This window comes from Sciurus vulgaris (assembly GCF_902686455.1).
Source record: "Sciurus vulgaris genome assembly, chromosome: X".
Taxonomy (NCBI): domain Eukaryota; kingdom Metazoa; phylum Chordata; class Mammalia; order Rodentia; family Sciuridae; genus Sciurus; species Sciurus vulgaris.
This window is the reverse complement of record NC_136471.1, coordinates 50,928,957-50,942,041: the sequence shown is the minus strand read 5'-3', so window position 1 is coordinate 50,942,041 and position 13,085 is coordinate 50,928,957.

Below are 13,085 nucleotides of genomic sequence, written 5' to 3'. Positions count from 1 at the left end.
CTTTGTAATTTTTCTTCCTCAGCTTTCAGATTCACTGGGATTATTCGTGTGTACTACCATCTATGGCCATATTTTAAGAAAAAGAGAAGATCCTCTCCAGATACTGAATCTACTGATGACTTGATCTTATATGGTCCAGCTTCTACCACTTGGAGTAATAAATTAGTATTGCTTATAAATTATCCAGTATAAGATATTTTGTATGAAAACTTATATGGACTAAAACAGAAATGTGCTAAACATCTTCTGATACTTTTTTTTTTGGTGAATTAAAAATCCCACAGTTAGTGGTTTTAAATTTGAAATTGTTGCCTATTTTTATATTTAATACCTCTAGGTGACAACTCACAAGATATTAGTGGGTATACTTTCATAATAAATGATTTCAAAGCAACAACTTTTTTCATGAAAACAGAAATTGGGTGGAAATTTTTCAATTCACAGTAATTACTAGAACAACAACCAGATTTTTCTTTCTTTCTTTTTTAATGAAACCTTTTTTTTTTTAAATGAAATCCATGCACAAATTTCAAAATCCTGACGAGACAGGAAAAGGATGAATCCCAGAGACTGAGAGGTAGTTTACTGTTCATTTTAATCTTTGATTTTGGTCCTTTTCACTAAAATTGCATAATTTCTTTGATTCATTCATTCATATACTACTAAAATGTTACAAAAACAAAACAATAAGTAAAGCTTAAAATGTGAAAGTAGCTCTAGAACTGAGTAATAGGTAGAGTTTGGAAGAGTTTTGAATATGTGTTAGAAAATGTCTATGCTGAAATGAATAAACTGTGAAAGGGAATTCTAGTTCAGGCTCAAAAGGTAAGAAAAGCTGTACAGAAGCCTCACCCTTTTGAGATTACCTAAGTTTTTGGAGAAATATGAACGGTAACGGTCATTCTCTTGAAATTTCAGACAGAAATGAAGAATACGATATTGTAAACTAGAAAAAAGATGATGCTTGTTATAAAATGACATAGAATTTAGGTAAGTTTTATTTCTGTTCTAGTATTTCATAAAATATATGACAAATAATTAATGAAACATGATATTTGGCAGAAGAAATATACAAGCAAAGTGTAAAGTAGCAGTGAGGCTTTTCTTGATGGCTTATAGTAAAATGCAAGAAGAAATTATTTAAGATAGAATTTGTAATTAAGATGGAAGAGATACTTAAAGTTTGAAAATTATTGGACTATCCATTTATTCTTTACAACATTCTTTCTGTTGTAAAGACTTTTCAGATAGAACACCAAACACCCAGCCAAGCAAAATTCTGCTAAGGAAATTAGTATAAATAGAAGACAGGACAGAAAGATTCTACTGTTCCTAATCTGGTGCAGCACTTCTTGGTCAACCCATCTGAAGCTTAAGTGGACTCAAGTATGGCTCAGGACACCACACTGAAAGTTCCAGGTAGTCAATTATGGCAACATCTGTGCAATGCTCTCTCCACATATACACAGAATGCACAAGCCATGGGGGCATGAATACCTCCACCTAGATTTCAAAAGATGTTCTATAGAACACAAAAAGAGAAATTCCACAGGTGAGGCCACTACAGAGTCCTTAAAGAACAATGTGTAGTGAATCCATGAGAATGGGGCTGCACATAAAACTAAAGATAATGATGGGAGCTGCAACACAATGGAACTGTAGCTCTCTAATCCTGAAAATCCCAAACCACTATAGCTGTATCATGGGCTACACCCTTCAAAGCCAAAGAAACAATGTTTTCTCTCGCACTGAATTTGTCCAAAAGGCTGAATGTCAAAGAAAATTATTCTCAAGCCTTAAAATTTGTTGGTTATGGTGAATTTTGCATTTACTTGAGACCAGTTGACCTTCAATTATTTCCTATTTCTTTCTTTTGTAATGGAAATACCTAACCTTTGTGTATCTCATTGTATTGTGGAAGTGCATAATTTTCTTCCAGACTCTCAGTCACAGAATATCTCCCTCAGGATAAAACATACCTTTGAGTGCCAGTGATATCTGATTTAGGTGGTGGTTACATGAAACTCTGGACATTAGACTTTTGAACAATCTAAATCCTGGGTGGTTATTGCAATGAAATTAATGTATTTTGTATTTGAGAAGAACATGAATTTGAGAGTCCAAGGTAAGAATGCTATGATATGAATGCTTGTGTCTCCAAATTTTATATGTTTAACCTAATCTCCAATGCAATGATCTTAAGAGGTGGGTTATTTGGGAGATGATCCAATTTTGAGAACTCCACTTTCAAGAGTGAGATTAGTGTCCAATAAAAGGTCCAAGGAAACTTGTTTTCCCCTTCTTCCATGTGATTACATAGCAAGAAGACATCATCTTTGGAGAACATGATCTGTTAGTAGACATTGAATCTGCTTATAATTTGATTAGACTTCCAGCCTCCATAACAAGCAATCAATTTCTGTTCACAAATTGCTCAGTATTTTGTTAGAGCAGTTGAAGTAGCAAAGGTCACAAGGAATAAATCCCACTTGATCATTCTTTGCTGTGACCAAAATTACTTATAGGAATAACTTAAAGGAAGAAAGATATATCTTGGCTCATGGTTTCAGAGGCTTCAGTTGGTAGTTGGCAGGCTCCATTGCTTTGGGACTGAGGTAAGGCAGAACAAAATGGTAGAAAGGACTGGTGGAGCAAAACTCCTCACCTCAGATACACAGGAAGTAGAGAGAAAAGAGAGAAAGGGGTAGGGTAGATATGAGATATACCTTTCTAGGGCATACACCCAGTGACTTACCTCCTCCAAATAGGACCATCTCCTGCAGCTTTCACTACCTTCCAATAATGCCATCAAATTATTACTCTATCCAAAGAATAAACAGAAATTAGGTAAGAGCTCTTATGACTCCATTATTTTCCAAGAGTCTCAACTCTGAACATTGCTGCATTGGAAACCAAGTCTGTAACATATGAGCTTTTAGGATATGCTCCAGATCCAAACCATAACAGTATGAATCCAATGCCATAAATGTCCCTCTAAAACACTATTTTTACTAAATATCATAGATGTTAAGCTGTATTCCAGTTTAATTTATATCAAAGTACTGTTTTAGTTTCTCTTAAGATTTCTTCATTGACCCATGTGTTAACTGAAGTGTGTCATCTAATCTCCAAGTATTTTGGGATATTTTCTGACTAGATATCTATGATTGGTTTCTCATTTAATATATTTTTCTGAAAGCAGTGGTTACATGACTTTTATTTAAAACAATATGTTAATGTATGTTGTATGACCCAGAATGTGGTTTATCCTTGTGAATCTTCCATATGAATTTCAGAAAAATATGTATTTTTCTGTTGTTGGAAAAAATAGTCTAGATATCCATTATGTTCTGTTGAGTGATGGTTGAGTGTAACTATGTCTTTTCTGATTTTTCTGTCTCTTTGGCCTGTAATTTTTATGAAAAGTAATTTATTCTTCACCTATAATTGTAGATTCAACTTTTTCTTCTTCCATTTCTATAAGTTTTTGCCTCACCTTTTTTGACAATCTGCTCTTATGCTAAAATATGTTAAAGAATGTTGTATCTTGGAGAATTTAACACTTCATCGTTGTAAAATGTCTTTCTTTATCCCTGATAACTTTCCTTGTTCTGAAGCCTATTCTGTCTGGACTTAGAATACATATCCCCACTTTCTTTTGAGCAACATTACCATGGTATATAATTCTCTATCTATTACTTTTGATATCTGTGTGCACGTGTGTGCTTGTATGTGTGTTTATATTTAAAGGAGGTTTCTTGTGGACAATATGTTGTTTGGTCTTGTTTGTATAGATCCACTCTCACAATCTGTCTTTTAATGGGTACATTTAGATCATTAATTTTCAAATGCTTAATTATATGGTTGGATTAATCTAGATGATATTACCATTTCCTTTTGCTTAACCTGTTTTTCATTTCTAAGTTTTCTTACATTAATTATTAACTTTTGTGTTTTAACTGAGATTTTTCTATCATTTCTTTTTCTTCTCTTACCCTAGCATAGTATACACATTTTTGTTGTTGTTTATGGTTGCGATACACTTTGGAGTTCACATTTACAACTAATCCAAGTCCATTTTCAAATATTGCTATACCACTTTATGAGTAGTGTGAATACTTTAAAATAACAAGGTAATCTTTATTTACCTCATACAGATAATCAACTACATTGTTCCTATTATTATTTTTGAACAACCTAGTATCTGTCAGGTCAACTAAAACTAAAGAAATTAAAAGTTCTGATTTTACTTTCATTATTATGTCTCTAATACTTTTCCTTTCTTTGAACTGAAAATAAACAGATGTGAGCTTCTGATCTATATCAGGTTCATTCTCTCTATAAAACTTCTTTTAACATTGTTAAAACATAGTGATTTACCCTATAACATTATTTATTTTATGGATCTGAGTTCAGTTTTCAAGTTTCTTTTTCAATTTTGTTCTTGTTAGGAAGGAGTCTCTATGCTAATTTTTTTGTTTTATTCGTGTATTGTTTTTCTGATATCTGTCTTGTCTCTCTGTATTCTCTTGAAGTTCCTGGAGTTCCTTTCAAAAATCATCTTAACTTCTTCATTATAAAATTTGCATATTTTCATTTCCTTGGGAACTGTAACTGAAAAATGTTTTGTTCTTTTGAAGAAGATATGTTTCTCTGGTTTTACGTGTCTCTTGTTGGCTTGTATTAATGTATGTGCTTTTGATATATCAGTAATATCTTCAAATTTATGAGCTTATTTTAGTAGGGAAGTACCTTACCCTATGAGTATGTTTAAGGGCACCAGGTAGATAGGATGAATTACAGATTTGTTGTGGGTGTAGAAGCATATTTCCATACATTTCTGTCAACTGAGGTCAGCTTTGGTGGAGACTGCAGGGCATCTCAGCAGTCAGGACTGTGCTTAATGAGGGATGCTGTGGTTTGTGATTGATGGTGACGTGGTTCTCTCAGTCTCTTTCCTCCTACTAGGGAAGTAGGCACCATGTCTGGCTTGAAGTTACAATCATGGTGGCAGTAGCACAAGCGTCTGCCATACAACATGCAGAATGACCAAAGAATCAGGTTCTAAAACACAGGTATGCAAGGAAGGAACAAAGCTGCAAGATCTAATCTAGTACTGGTACCTGTTCCAGAGGTGCACACACCCCTGTTGTTTTGTTGGTGATGTGTACAATGTGTGAGTTCTTGAGGAACAACTGGGTAGCCAAGATCTGGAATGCAGATGTATGGGAAAAAAAACAAGACTCTGAGGCCTTGGTTTAGCACTCATCTTTTGCAGAGTGACATTTTCATCTAAGGCATGGGCATCTACAATGCAGCCAGAGAGCTGAGTTCTGGAATGTAGGGTTGCAAAGAACTACAGTGGCTCTGGAGCCCAGGGAATAGTTCACATTGCTGGGATATTGCTCCAATATCAGAGGTACAGGTATTCAAGGAGCATCTACTGGGTTATGGTCCATAGCACAGATATGCACAGGGTGACTGAGGTTATAGGGATAGCTTGGAACAGTGGTACTTTGGGTGGGTATAATCCAGCTGTAGAGCCAGGTTTGGAGCAACAACTAATGCAAAGGGGTCATAATCTAGGACCATGGTTGTGCACAGGTTAGGATAGGTGACTGTTTCAATCCCAGGGAGACATGATAGTGGCTTCTTCTTGGGGTTGTCATAGCAATATGTCCAACTCCAAGGGTTACATGACAGAATTACTGTTAGTTACTTAGTGGCAAGAGATACAGGAGTTCTCTACAGAACAAACCACTGGGGACCTCAGAGGAGCCCATCATGTGACTGATAGTGATAATTCCTACCCTCTTTTTGTCCCTAGTTATCCCAAATGTCTCAGGTATGCAAATTTTCCCAGTAATCCTACCTATGCAGTTATTCTCTGTTTCTGTTTGTTTGTTTGTCTGTTTGATTTTTTGTTGTTGTTTTGCTGCACTGTGTTGCTGTAAGTTCTTAAAATGGGTACTTGATAACTTTGATGTCTGCTATTTCGGGGGCCTATCTTTTTGCTGCTTTTTGTGAGAAGAATGCTTGTATCTCCTGCTCTGAAAACTTGTTGACATCAATGATCTATATTTGACATCTTAAATCATCTTACTCTCATTGCTTTAAACAAATTGTTAACTTTTCAATAAGTCAGGAATTAAAAATTACATTTTAACTGTCACTTATTCTTTCTCCAATATACTTTCTCTCTTTAAGTAGATACATATTTCTGACCCATGCCTTTTCTTCCTGTCTGAAATATTAACAAATTTTTATAGGGCAGATGTGCTGACAATTAATTTCCTGGGTTTTCTTTTTGTTTGTTTGCTTTCTTCTGAGAAAAATCTTCATTTATCCTTCACCTTTGAAGTATAAAATCATTTGATATACAATTCTAAGTTGGTGTTTTTATTTCAGTACTTTAAATATTTTATCCTACTCTATTCTTGCTTTCATGTATTTCATAAGAAGTACATGTTAATTCTTAACCACAGTACTCTATAAATAAGATTCCTGCTTTGTTTTGTTTTTATCTCATCTTTGTTTTGTCTCATCTCTGGATTCCTTTAAGAATTTATTTTTTATAGTTCAATGTGATATGCCTAGGTATGCGGTATGCTTTATTTTTTATTGTTTCCTTCCTTTCCTCCTCCTCTTCTTACTCCTCTCCCCCACTCTCTACCTCCTTTATTTCTGTCTTTTAAAAATTTATCATGTTTGATGTTGCCTGAGTTCCCTGGATCTATAGTTTTTTGCCTGTTATGGTTTGGATGTGAGGTATCCCCCCCAAAAGCTCGTAATGTGAGACAATGCAAGAAAATTCAAAGGTGAAACAATTGGGTTATAAAAGCATTAGACCAGTAAATTAATTCCCTGATATAGATTAACTGAATGGTAACTGAAGCCAGGTAGGGTGTATCTGGAGGAGGTGGGTCACTGGGGACATGTCTTTGGGGTATATATTATATCTGGTGAGTGGAGTCTCTTTCTGCTTCCTGGTCATGTCCTAAGCCACATTCCTCAGTCACACTTTTCTGCCATGATGTTCTGCCTCACCTTAAGCCCCAAGGAATGGTGCCAGCTGTCTATGGACCAAGACTAAAATTGTGAACTGCAAAATAAAATTTTCCTTCTCTAAATTGTTCTTGTTGGATCTTTTAGTCACAGCAATAAAGAAAAGCTGATTAAAACAAAGTCATTATTTTTGGAAAGCTCTCATGAGTTATTAATAGAAATATTTTTTCTGCTGTCTTTCTTCCCCAGTGGTATTACAATTCCATATATATAGTTTACTAATTGGAAGTTTTGATTAAAAATTAAGATGGACTTTTTTCACAGATGTTGGCTTCCTGGTTTACTTTTTTAAATGTTTTTTAATAAATGCAATATATATAATATCAGGGTTCATTTTGACATAATTACATATGCATGGAATATAATTTGCTCCATTTTAGTTCCCAGTATTCCCTCTTTCCCACCCCTCCTCCTTCCCCCTTTATCCTTCCTCTACTCTATTTGTTTTCCTATTTATTTATAGTTTTCTGTATTGGGGCTTTATTGACATACACAAAGGCATATATTCATAGATGTACATAGCATAACTTGGTGAATTCATTCTGCAGTTCCTTCTTTTACACATCCCGTTTCCCTCTCACAATGCCTTCTTCTACTAACTGATTCCCCCTTCTTATTTTATGGGATCCTCCCTGCTTGAGTCTGGCTTATTTCACTTTCATGATGTTCTCCAGTTCCAGTCATTTATCAGCAAATGCCACAATTTCATTCTTCTTTATGAATGAGTAAAACTCCATTGTGTTTGTGTGTGTGAGTGTGTGTGTGTGTGTGTGTGTGTGCATGTGTGTAAAATCACATTTTCTTAATCCATTAATTTGTTGACAGGCACCTGGGCTGGTTCCATAACTTAGATATTATGAATCGGGCTGCTATAACATCGATGTTCCTATATTATTATAGTATACTAATTTTAGTTCTCTTGGATAAATACCAAGGAGTGGAATAGCTTGATCATATGGTAATTACATTGCTAGTCTTTTGAGGAACATACACACTGCTTTCCAAGTGGTTGTACTAATTTATAGTTCCACCAACAATTTACAAGTGTACACTTTTCCCCATATCCTTACCAGCATTTATTATTATTTTTATTCTTTTTGATTGGCCTTCTAATGGGAGTGAGATAAAATCTCAATGTAGTTTTGATTTGCATTTCCCCAATTGCTATGGAAGTTGCTATGGAAAATTTTTCAATATATTTGTATTTCTTCTTTTGAGAAATATGTTTTAGTTATTTTGTCCACTTATCAATTGTGTCATTTTGTGGGGAGGTATTAAGGGTTCATTTTTAGTTCTTATATAGCCTGAATATTAACCCATATTAGAGTAGTAGCTGGAAAAGATTTTCTCTCATTCTGTAATCTCTCTCCTCATGCTCATGTTTCTTATGCTGTGGAGATTTTTTAAATTTGATGCCATTCCACTTATTGATTCTTCATTTTATTTCCTGAGTTTTTGGGGTCTTGCAGAGGAAGTTGGTATCTATGACATTATTTTGGAGTATTATCTCTATGTTTTCTTCTAGCAGTTGCAGTTTGATCTAATTCCTAAGTCTTAGATCCACTTTGATTTGACTTTTCAGTATTGTGAGAGACAGGGTTCTAGTTTCATTCTTCTACATATGGAGATCCAATTTTCCCAGTAGCATGTATTAAAAAGACTATCTATTCTTCAATGTATATTTTTGGCACTTTTTTCAAGAATCAGATGGCTGTAACTATGTGAGGTTTATCTCTGTATCTATTCCATTGGCCTACATGTCTGTTTTGATGACAATGCCATTCTGTTTTTGTTACTTAGTTTGAAGTGTAATTTGAGACTAGTTATTGTACTTCATCCAGCATTACTCTTCTTGCACAGTATTGCTTTGACTATTCTGATTCTTTTTTCTTCCAAATGAATTTTAGAACATTTTTCCTAGTCCCATGAAGAATGTCATTGGTATTTTGTTGGGGACTGAAATGAATCTGCATAATGCTTTGTTAATGTGTTGATTTTGATAATATTTATTTTGCCTATTCAAGAACATGGGTGGTCTTTCCATGCTCTAAGTTCTTTGATTTATTTCTTCAGGGTTCTATAAATTTCATTGTAGAATTCTTTCACCTCCTTGGTTAAGTGTACTCCCAAGTCGTCATGTTTTTTAAGGTTATAGTGAATTGGATAGTTTTCCTGATTTCTTTTTAAGGGGGTTGGTTATTGCAGTATAGGAAAGCTGTTGATTGTTTGCATTTGTCTTGTATCCTCCTACTTGCTTGAATCTGTTCATCAGCTCTAGAAATATTCTGGTGGAATTATTTGGGTCCTATAGATATAGGATCATGTCATCAAACAAAAGAGATAATCTGACTTATTTTCCTATTTGTATCCCATTAATCATCACTTGCCTGATTGCTATGGCTTGAGTTTCAAGAACTGTATTGAATAAGAGTGATGACAGTGGACATATTGTGTTCCTGATTTTAGAGGAAATGCTTTCAGATTTTTCTACACTCAATATGATGCTATCCTTGGTTTTGTCTTGTATAGCATTTGTAATCTTGAAGTAGGTTCCTTCTAACCATAGTTTTTGCAGCATTTTTATATGCATTTTCCTCTACATCTGCTTGTAGACAAAATAAAACTAGATGAAAATTGTACACCCAGAACCAGAACAGTTCTGACACATAGTGGATGCTCAGAAATATCCACTGAGCGATTTTTTTTCTATAGAGCCTGCTTTTAAAATTTTTTGTATTTTTTCCTTTCTTTATTTCATTTCTTCTTTCTAGATATACATGAGAATAGAGTGTATTTTGACATATTATAAGTACATGGAACATATTCTAATTAGGATCCCATCGTACATGATGTGGAGTTTCACTGGACATGTATTCATATACGAACATAGGAAGTTCTGTCCAATTAATTCTACTGTCTTTTATATTCCCATCCCCCCTTCCCTTCATTCCCCTTTGTCTAATCCAATGAACTTCTATTCTTCCCTCTCCACTCCTCATTGGGTTAGCATCTGCATATCAGAGAGAATATTCAACCTTCATTTTGGGGGGATTGGCTTATTTCATTTAGCATGATAGTCTCCAATTCTGTCCATTTACTGGAAGATGTCCTAATTTCAATCTTTTTATGGCTAATATTCCATTATATATGTATTCCATCATTTTTTAATATTATTTTATCAAAGGCCTTTTATGAATCTATTTGGATGATCATATGATTCTTATTCTTTATCCCATACATGTGGTGAATTACATTTATTGATTTGTATATGTTGAACCAACCTTGATCCCTAGGATTGAACAGACTTGATAGTGCTGTACTATCTTTTTGATGAGTTTTTTAAAAATGTTGTTTGCCATTATTTTTTGAGGATTTTTAGGTGTGGGTTCAACAGGATATTGGGCTGCAGTTTTCTTTTTCTGATGTCATTGCCTTGCTTGGGTATCTCAATGGTACAGGCTTTACAGAATAAATTTGTCAGTATTCTACTCCTTTATATTTTATGGAATACTTTGAAAATAATTAGCATTACTTTCTCTTTAAGTATTTTGTAGAACTAAGCTCAGAATTCACCTCATCCTTGTCTTTTCTTTGATGGAAGGTTTTAAAAGCTACTTTAATCTCATGGCTTTGCAATAGTTTGTTTTCTATAGCCTCGTGGTTTAATTTGGATTGGTCATAAGTATATAGAATTTTTTACAATATTTCCTAGATTTTCTAATTTGTTGGAGTATAAATTTTCAAAAATAGTTTTCTTTATGATCCTTCAGATTTCAGAAGTGTCTGTAGTGATCACTCTATTTTAATCTCTAATTTTACTGACTTTGGTCCTCTATCTCTTTCTTTTGGTTAATCTGACTAAGGGTTTATCAATCTTGTTTATCTTTTCAAAGAACCAAGTCCTTGTCACCTTAAACCTATGTATTGTTTTTTAACATTAGATTAATTTTATCTCTGATCTTAATTATTTCCTATCTTCTAGTGAATTTGTATTAGTTTGTTCTTCCATTTTTAAGGAAGTGAAGTAGATTATTTGTAATTTTTTGTGATGGGAATTGAATCAAGGGGCCCTGAGCTACATCCCCTCTTCCTTTTTAATATTTTATTATGAGGCAGATTCTTGTTAAGTTGTTGAGGATCTCACTAGTTTCCTGAGATTATAGGCATGTGAAACCATACCATGTCTTAATCTTTTTAATGTATGCAATGCTAAAACTTACTTTTAGAACTGCCTCCATGCTCTCTGAGAGACTTTGACATTTTGTATCTCTGTTATCTTTTTATTCTACATGTTTAATTCACCCCTGATTTCTTCTCTGACTATTTTCTCATTCAAAAGTGTGTAATTCAATTTCCATGTATTAAATTTTTTTCTAGTTTTATCTTGTTATTGATTTCTAATTTCATTCTGTTGTGATCTGATAGAATACAGGGAATTATCTCTATGTTTTTATATTTACTAAGACTTTATATCCTATAATGAGAAGATCCCATGGGTTCATGAGAAGAAAGTAAATTTGTGATTAAGGAATAAATACTGTATAGATGTTCATTAGGTTATTACATTATTACTTTTTTATTTCTGAAGAATCTTTACTTAGTGTATATCTTAAGGACATATCTATTGTAAAAGAGGTGTGTTAAAATCACCCAGTGTTATTGTATTGGGTTTTTATATGATTTTTTATAGTGAGTAGGGTTTGTTTTATGTACATAGGTGCGCAAATTTTGGGGCTTAAATATTTACAATCATTGTATCTTATTGGATGATTCCCTCAACGATTACAAAGTGCCCTTAATTGTTTCCTTTGATAAATTTTGGTTTAGGAGATCCAAGATGGCGACTAGAGGGAGGCTGCCTTCCTTGTCTCTCCCTAACTCCAGTTTCAAGCAGAAGATATCTGTTTCTTGGTGAGGCAGTTTTTGCTGCTTATCAAACCCCTGCTGTTTACCCCATTTGTCTGCTGTGATCACCTGCAGCCTGCCAGCATATCGACGCCTTTTTTGAGTGCAGATTGCTCACTGTCAGGTACCTATCATCTGCCATTTGCCTGCCTCTCGCCTGTCCATCGCCTCCCTTACACCTATCCATCACCCAATGCAGGAAGTTCACCTCCCGATCATCCGACAACTGTCAGCAAACTGATTGTCGACCGCCAGTGGAACGCCAGCTGCCTGCTGTTGCCTGGAAGTTCACTGTTACAGTACCTGCAGGATGCCCAGACCAACTGACTGCGCCCTATCACTAGGACCCCAGACCAACTGATCGCACCCAGCCTCCAGGATCCCACAACCACACCAAACACACCTCAACTCCAGAACCCCTGCCTGACCAACCGCACCCCGCCTCCAGGACCTCCAGCTGACCACGTCTACACCGCGAAATGCAGCTCCCCATTTGCTAACACATTTCGAAGCCAGAGCAGCCATCATGGATAATGGATAATCAGAGCTGTAGCTTCGATCTTCAGGTGGGGCAAAACCCATCCTGAGACACCTGCTGGAGGCTTGAAGCTCATTCTCAGGTACCTCTCATGCATCAGGCTACTGAAGACTGGGAGGTTTCATTAGTATATGACTGTTATGCTGTAGATTTCCTTTTTTCTCCTTATTGAACAATTTTCAGTTTTTATTTCTTTACTTTTCTTGCTGTCTTTTCCTTTCGTTTACCTGTTCCCTCAGAGTCTCTTTCTCCCTTTTTTCCATGCTAACATCCAATTTTTTTGATTACACTCTCACCTTTTCTATTATTTAGAACTTCTGTATATTCTTTTCTTATCCCATTAACAGCTACATCCTACATCCCTCTGCATCCTTTTGTCCTCCATTAGAAACTGCAGACCTTATTGCAAATCTGTTTGTTTTACTGAAGATAATATTTGAACTCATCCTGTTTATTATGACAATATTGTTATTGTCCTCATAGGGACTATTTAGTCTAGGATTGCATAGTGTCTGAATTGAGCACTGCTAATATTGAACTCCCCTTAAAGAAAAGGTTTTGGAAACCTATAGGGCCA